The following is a 7,382-nucleotide window of genomic DNA, read 5'->3' on the forward strand; positions in this document are numbered from 1 at the left end:
TATGAATAAACAAATAAATAAATAAATAAAATGAAGGTCCATCAGCAACAAAAAATTCACATATTTAAAATTGTAATGCATTCCACTATTATCATGTATGTAAGAAATAAAAATAAGTAAATTTTTAAAAATAGGGTTTCCATTGTACTGAGGGATACATATTTGGTTAACATGTGTCTGTTGTAAATTTTCCAAGGAATGGAAATTTTTGTTATATTATATTCATGAGGTCATATTTTTGCAAAACTGACAATTTTCCAAATTGTTTCAAATACACTACTACATAAAAATATGAGATATTCAATGTTGCCTTTTTTTTTCCCCCAACACTTGCATTTGCCAAAATTTTCATTTTGGCCTTTATTTTTTATGGGAATTTAGTGGTAACATAGTTGTACTTTGCATTTTTTGGTGATTATAAAACTGAGCAGTCTTGCATTATACAGATAAGCTTATTTGTGAAACATTTTTGTCCCAGACTGTTCCTAAAATTCTGTCTGTATTTTTCATTATTTTTAATTAATTTTTTTTCATATTAACATAATGATATGGAGACCAAGAGTTTTGATGCTGCTGCTGTTAAATAACTATTATCAAAGATATTGCATCCTTGGGTGACTGCCTTTAAATCTCTTAATGTTATACTTTAACACAGAATACCTTAATAAACTTTATGTCAGATCTGTCATTTTTTTTCCTTAGTATTCATGATTAGAGGTTTGTTGTTGTTGTTGTTTTCTGTGCACTTTTGAGGAAAAAGCTGCCTTCTCTAAAAGAACACAATTTTTGTTTGTTTTCAAGTAGAAGCTCTACCATAATTGTTAAAATCAAATTACAGTATCCTAAAACAAACTAGCACTCAAATAAATCACCTTATTCTGTTACATTAGAACTTGTCTGATTCAATGTCACACTTTGCTAGTTACTTAGGGTATTTGAACAACCATCCTGTAACTCTTCCTACTGTGGAGATGAAAATAGGAGGATCATAAGTTCAAGATCAACCCTAGCAAAATTTTGAAAAATATAAATAAAAATTAACTTTTAAATTTTTTTAAAAGTATAAGATGTAATATATAGTTGAGTCTTGCTTATTATGCATAAGATCCTTGGTTTTATCTCTAGTATTGCTAAAAATATAACAAAAATGTAATATCTGTTGCATAAGGACCTTTAGTTTTATTTTCTTTTCTTCAATTTCATTACCCATATTTTTGTTGTTGTTTTCTGCTTCTCCATATGAATTACAGAGTAAGTTGCCAGTTCTACCAAAAAGTATTTGTTATTTTGATGGTGACAGTGTGGATTGTACAGATTTACTTTGAGAATTGACACACTTATAATGAAATCTTCTAATCCATTACAAAGCTATATACTTTCATTTATTTAGATATCTCTAAATTCTCTCAATAATGATTATTATTATTGCTTATAGCATGATTTCATGCTCATATTTAATTGGATTTTTCCTAATTTTTTTTCTGTGTTTAAAGCAGTTTTGTAAAGATAAAATTCAGATAACATGCTATGTATTAAAAGTATTTATTCATAAAATTGAATCACCACTGTCAAAGGTAGAATATTTTCACTATTCCCAAATGAAACCCTGAACCCATTAGCAGTCACTTTACCTGAAAGCCAGAGACAACCTTCAGGCCACTTTCAGTCCAGAGATCTGCCGATGCTGGGCATTTCATACACATGGAGGGCTGTGGTCCCAGCTCAGTGGCAGAGCACTTGCCTAGCATGTGTGAGGCACTGGATTCGATTCCCAGCACCACATGTAAACAGATACATAAAATAAAGATCCATCAACAACTAATAAAAATATTTCAAAAAATAGAGATGGAGTCAAACAGTATAGGAGCTGTTGTGATAGACTTCTGTCCCTTCAGCAGGAAATAAGTCCACTGAGGTGTGGACTCTTCCTTCCTCGTGGAAAGCCCATGGGATTGCCCTACTGTTGACAGCCATGAGGCGCCCACGGCAACAAGGTGGTGGTCCTGGCTTTAGTTTCTGGAGAACCTTACTATAGGTCCCAGCTAGAAATACTACCTCACAGTCCCTGGTGACCAGGACAACAGCCCAAGCTTCTCTGCCAGTGGGTAAGAAGCACACAGAGCCAGTGGGTAACTGAGAGCTGGGGCAGCCTGAGCCCCTTTCCACATCCAGGGTCCTGGAGCTGTTGACCCTGGATGCTGGCATGTTGGTTACTGTTTCCCGGAGGGCAGAGCTCCAGCTATCACAGGATGTCCTCCAACCTGTCACCTCTGATGAGCTTTAAGTAAAACATTCCATCATACTACCTCCTGGGCTCCTTCCCTCGGGCATTCACCAATGATATCCTCACCCCCAAGTTCAGAATTGCCATTCAGGGCATAAAAACCCCTGTAGTTTGGACTTGTGCCATCCACTGCACAATCACACAGCTTTGTTAATGGCTCTAGGGCTTTGCATGTTCAGTGACCCTAGGGGAAAAAATGTGTACCAAACTGTCCCTCAGACCTGCCCTGAAAATAAGTGGGCCAAAGGCACACATTCCTGGTGCATAAAAGAGGTTTTTTGTTTGTTTGTTTTTTGGGTTTTTATTTGTTTGTTTTGTTTTTTTTTAATAATAGATATTATTCTGTTTCCTCCCTTGATGTAAACTTCATGAATAAAGATCTTCTGTATCAAGTTAGACATTATGCTCATTAAGTATTATAGGGTTTAGCAAATGGTAGAACCTCAAGAGATACAGAATGTATGACTGAATAAATGAATTCTTTTTATGAGTAAGCATGGGACTTCCATTAATTATATGTAGTGCAACATTTCTAGGATCATTAAAACATCAAGCCTTCTCTCACTTAAGGTAAATGTTAATACTTCATTACATGAGGAGTCAATGATGATGTAGTGCCTTTCACTGGCTTATTCCTGATGCACTGTTTCCCAGCACTGAAAAAAAAAACACACACACACAAAATCAGAGGACACATTTCATTTTTTAAAAAATATTTTTGTGAACCCATAGATATGAGACTCAGGAAATAGAGTCTAAGCACCAGGTTTGAGATTTATCCATCTACAACCTGTTCCCCCCTCCCACTAAAGGGGACATTATAAGTTATGATGTCTGAGTAAAGATTGAAACACTGACATGAGAAAATTACTACATAGCACCTTGTACTAACAATACAATTTAGATGCTTGGCTGATAACAAAGCAGTAGCATTTTGAACAAATTTCTTAATATCTCTCACTATAGGTATATAAGCTTTTTGGAGGATTAGAAATAGTTCTATATTAGCTAGGCATGATGGTGCATGCCTATAATCCCAGAGATTCCGGAGACTGAAGCAAGAGGATTGCAAGTTTAAGGCCCATCTCAGTAATTTATTAAGACCCTCATCAAATTAGTAAGACCCTGTCTCAAATTTTTTTAAAAAATTAAAAATAAAGGACCAGAAATATAATTCAGTGGTAAAGCATGATAGGGTCCAATCCCCATGAAAGAAAAAAGAAAAGAGAAAAATAATTCTTAACTAAGAGCCTTATTATCTCTTAAGGTAAACTATAGGTTAAACCAAAATTGCAGTTACCAAAGTATTATCTAGACTAGTGTTTAATCTAGATATGCAAATTCTGTTTTAGACCACTTTTTGTGCCACTGTGACAAAATGTCCTGACAAGAACAGTTTTAGAGGAGGAAAAGTTTATTCTGGGGCTCACAGTTTCAGAGGTCTCAGTCCATAGATGACCTACTATTCCTTGAGGCTCTAGTGGTAAAGCTGAACATCATGACTCAAGCTTGTGGCAGAGGAAAGTGGCTCAGGATATCCAACATGGAAGAAGAGAGAGAGAGAGAGAGAGAGAGAGAGAGAGAGAGAACTAGAGCACACAATGTTCACCAGGACAAATATAAACCCCAAAGTCCTGCCCCCAATGACCCACCTGCTCCAGCCATACCCTGCTTTCAATTACCCTCAATTAATCCCTATCTGGAAATTAACTCACTGAATGGGTAAAGGTTCTCATAAAGCAATCATGTCACCTGTAAGACTTCTTGCACTGCCTTCCACATGAGCTTTTGGGGGACACCTCATATCTAAGCCAAAACAAATTCATATATAAATGATTAGTGATAGAGTTAAAAAGAAAAGACTACATGTAAAGATAATTTCAACTTTACACAAACTTACTGAAATATGTATATCACAGTCATTTCTTATTTGACCTTTAACTTTGTATCAGTAGCTGAAATACCAAATAATCAATCTCCTTTTTTGTAAATCCCAACTTTAAACCTTAAGTGAATACTTTAAAAATGTGAGCAATGATCTTTATCTTGTTGAGCATGTTGAATTTCCAGTTTGGGGTGTGTGTATGTATGTGTGTGTGTGTTTGTGTGTGTGTGTATGTTGTGTGTGTGTTTGGTGTCACACAAATGACCCTAATTCATTCACCTTGAGTTGAAGAAAGGAAAGTTCAGCTATGGTACCCGGCAGCTAAAATTCATGATGTGAAGATGGATTAGTCGCATCTCATCTTGAACTGGCATTGAACTTTATTAACCCTCACAAGCATCTTTACTTGCTCACAACTATGAGCCACACATTTTTCTTCTTTGACAAAAGTGAAGATAGAAATACAGCTTAAATAGTCATATGCATGCAGCATCTGTTGCTTCTAGGCCAAGAAACAAGTGTTCTCCCCTGAGGAGGGAATGTCATAGGCTTCTAGAATTTCACAAGCCAACCAGCCTCAGTGTATTTTATACCTTTTTTCTCATCTTTTATTAGTGGTTACTTGGTCTTAAATTATATGCTCCTATCCTGTACCTGGGCATGGGTAAAAAGTGTTTTCTACGTAACATTGTCCATTCTTGGGTATACATAAAATTCTTTTGAAAGCTGGAATTCTAGAATTGTAATTTCTGATTGAAAAGTTCTATACATTTATAATTTTAATACAAATCTCCAAATTATCTTTAAAAACATTTTGTTCATGTATGTACTCACCAACACTTGATAAGATTTTCATTTCTCTGAATCCCTGCCAATGATGAGTGTTGTTGAGTTCATTTAAAATGTTTGTAAACTGATAGGTTAAAACCATTATTTATAATCTTTTTGTAATTTAGTTGATTAATGATAAGCATTAGTACATTTCCTGATGCTGTGACTGTGTATTGAAAACCTCATTCATTTGTATTGGCACTTTTACATAGTTACAGGGGGTATATATGAGCTTTTCCTCTAACTGAAATATATCTCCACTTATTTTGGAACTTAATGTCCTGTTTTCGTTTAGAAGCACTGTACTCATTCCACATTCACATGTTTATTTCACCTAGTTAGATCACAACTTTACAATAAAAATTAAAAGTGCACCTCTATTTTAAAGCCTCCTTTGCTGGCACTTCTCAGTTCAGACTGTTTCCATCATTGTCTCTACTCTTCCTCAGTCACTTCTATCTCTTATTTATCTTTCTATCTGTTATAGTTAAAGCTTCATTCCGGGGTTTCATAAACTGACTTCCAGACCACTCACGTATAATGGAATCAAGCCTTTATTGAAGCACACTGGTGGCGGCTGACCAGAACATAAAGCTGTTCCCCTGATCAGCCCCGAACAATTGCAAGGGCACTTCTTATAAGCCTGAAAACCGCAAAAGGGATGTTCAGGGGTCCAGCCAATGCAAGCAAGCCAGGTTACAGAAGCGGGACAGTGCAGTCAAGCGGAGGGAAGCCTAACCAATCAAAGCCCAGTCACCCCAGTTACAGAAACAGAGCCCCATTACCCTAGTTACAGAAACAATGCCCCATTAGGTAGTTCTGTGTTCTTAAAGGTTTCTATAGCAAAAGGAAAAGAACATCTTGCCCAAGTCATGACCCTTCTACTTGGCATGGTTGTTTTACAGAATGGAGTCACAAAACAAAATGGAGTCACATTTGCTTTTGCTATCTCATATTTATTTATCTATTTATTTATTCTAATTAAGTATATATGACAGCAGAATGCATTTGGATTCAATGTACACATATGGAGCACAACTTTTCATTTTTCTGGTTGCACACAATATAGAATATTCTAAGCAAAGTAAGCCAATCCCCCAGAAAACCAAAGGCCAAATGTTCTCTCTGATAAGTGGATGATGATCCACAATAGCGGGGGTGGGGGTGGGGGCATGGGATGAGTGGAGGAAATTTGAATGGGCAAAGGGGAGGGAAGAGAGGGGGCACGGGGCAAGAAATACAGCGGAATGAGATGGACATCATTACCCTAGATACATGTATAACTTCTAATCTTTAGCATGTCCCTAATGCTAGCATCCAAAATCAGAATCTAGGGCATGGAGGATACATAAGCTTTTATCTGTAAATATTCCACCCTTCAGGCTTCCAATGAATTATCAAAAGATGCTTTTAAATTGTTAAGAATTTCAAAATTTTTATCCAAATATAGCACAGGAAGGATCACATTAATGGGAAAATAGTCAGGTAGGTTTTCTTTTCCTCTGAAATTTCAACATGACCTCTACACGTCTAAAGAAAACACAAGCCCTGACTCAGCCTCGCTAACTAGCTGAGAGGGATTTGGATAGGAAGCACTTTTATTTCCTCTGATGCAGTTTATCAGTGCTCTTGGCACATGCAACCAAAGAAACCCAGTAGCCATATGGTGACTGTTAATTAAGATTTTTATTTGACCCAAATATTTATATTAAGTAGCGGCTAGGGGACGGGCCCATTCAGAGTAACATAAGATTTCCCAGGTTAAAACTAGGAATCCTTGGTTTGACTAATGTCTACAGGGAATTTTTAGAGAAGGGATTAGAGAAAAGGGGCAAATAATTTATTTCTAAGGAGAGTCAAGGTCAAATAAAGTCCATCATTGTGGGAATTATTAGAATTGTTTGAAAATACTTCAGTTTGCTTCTTGGGCATGTGTTATGACAGCATATCTCTACCTGTTCAGAAATCGGTAAGAAGATATGACTTATTGGCTGACAACATATGAACACAAAGGCTGTGTGTCATTTCTAGGGAGAAAGCTGAGAGTCATGGCATGGTTTGAGGGAGGGCCATGATAAGGTGGCATCTCCCACAGCTGAGAACTTCAAGTGATTCTTTATTAGAGGAAGATCTCTTTGGCAATAGAATTTATTTGCATAAAAGTTTTCAAATGACTAACGCTGAGGAATTTTTTTTCCAGTGATACCCATTCTCAGAATGAAATACCATCATGCTGTACTTGAAGTCTTAACATGACTTTAAACTCCAGAATGGCCCCCCAAAAAATCAACTTCAAATTCTAGTTAAGTTGGAAGGAAACATAATTTCAAATATTGACAAATCATTTCCACAAGATCTCAAGTCCAGTTTGGGGTTGCATTA

This window comes from Marmota marmota, unplaced genomic scaffold (assembly GCF_001458135.2).
Source record: "Marmota marmota marmota unplaced genomic scaffold, marMar, whole genome shotgun sequence".
In the NCBI taxonomy this organism is placed as follows: Eukaryota; Metazoa; Chordata; class Mammalia; order Rodentia; family Sciuridae; genus Marmota; species Marmota marmota.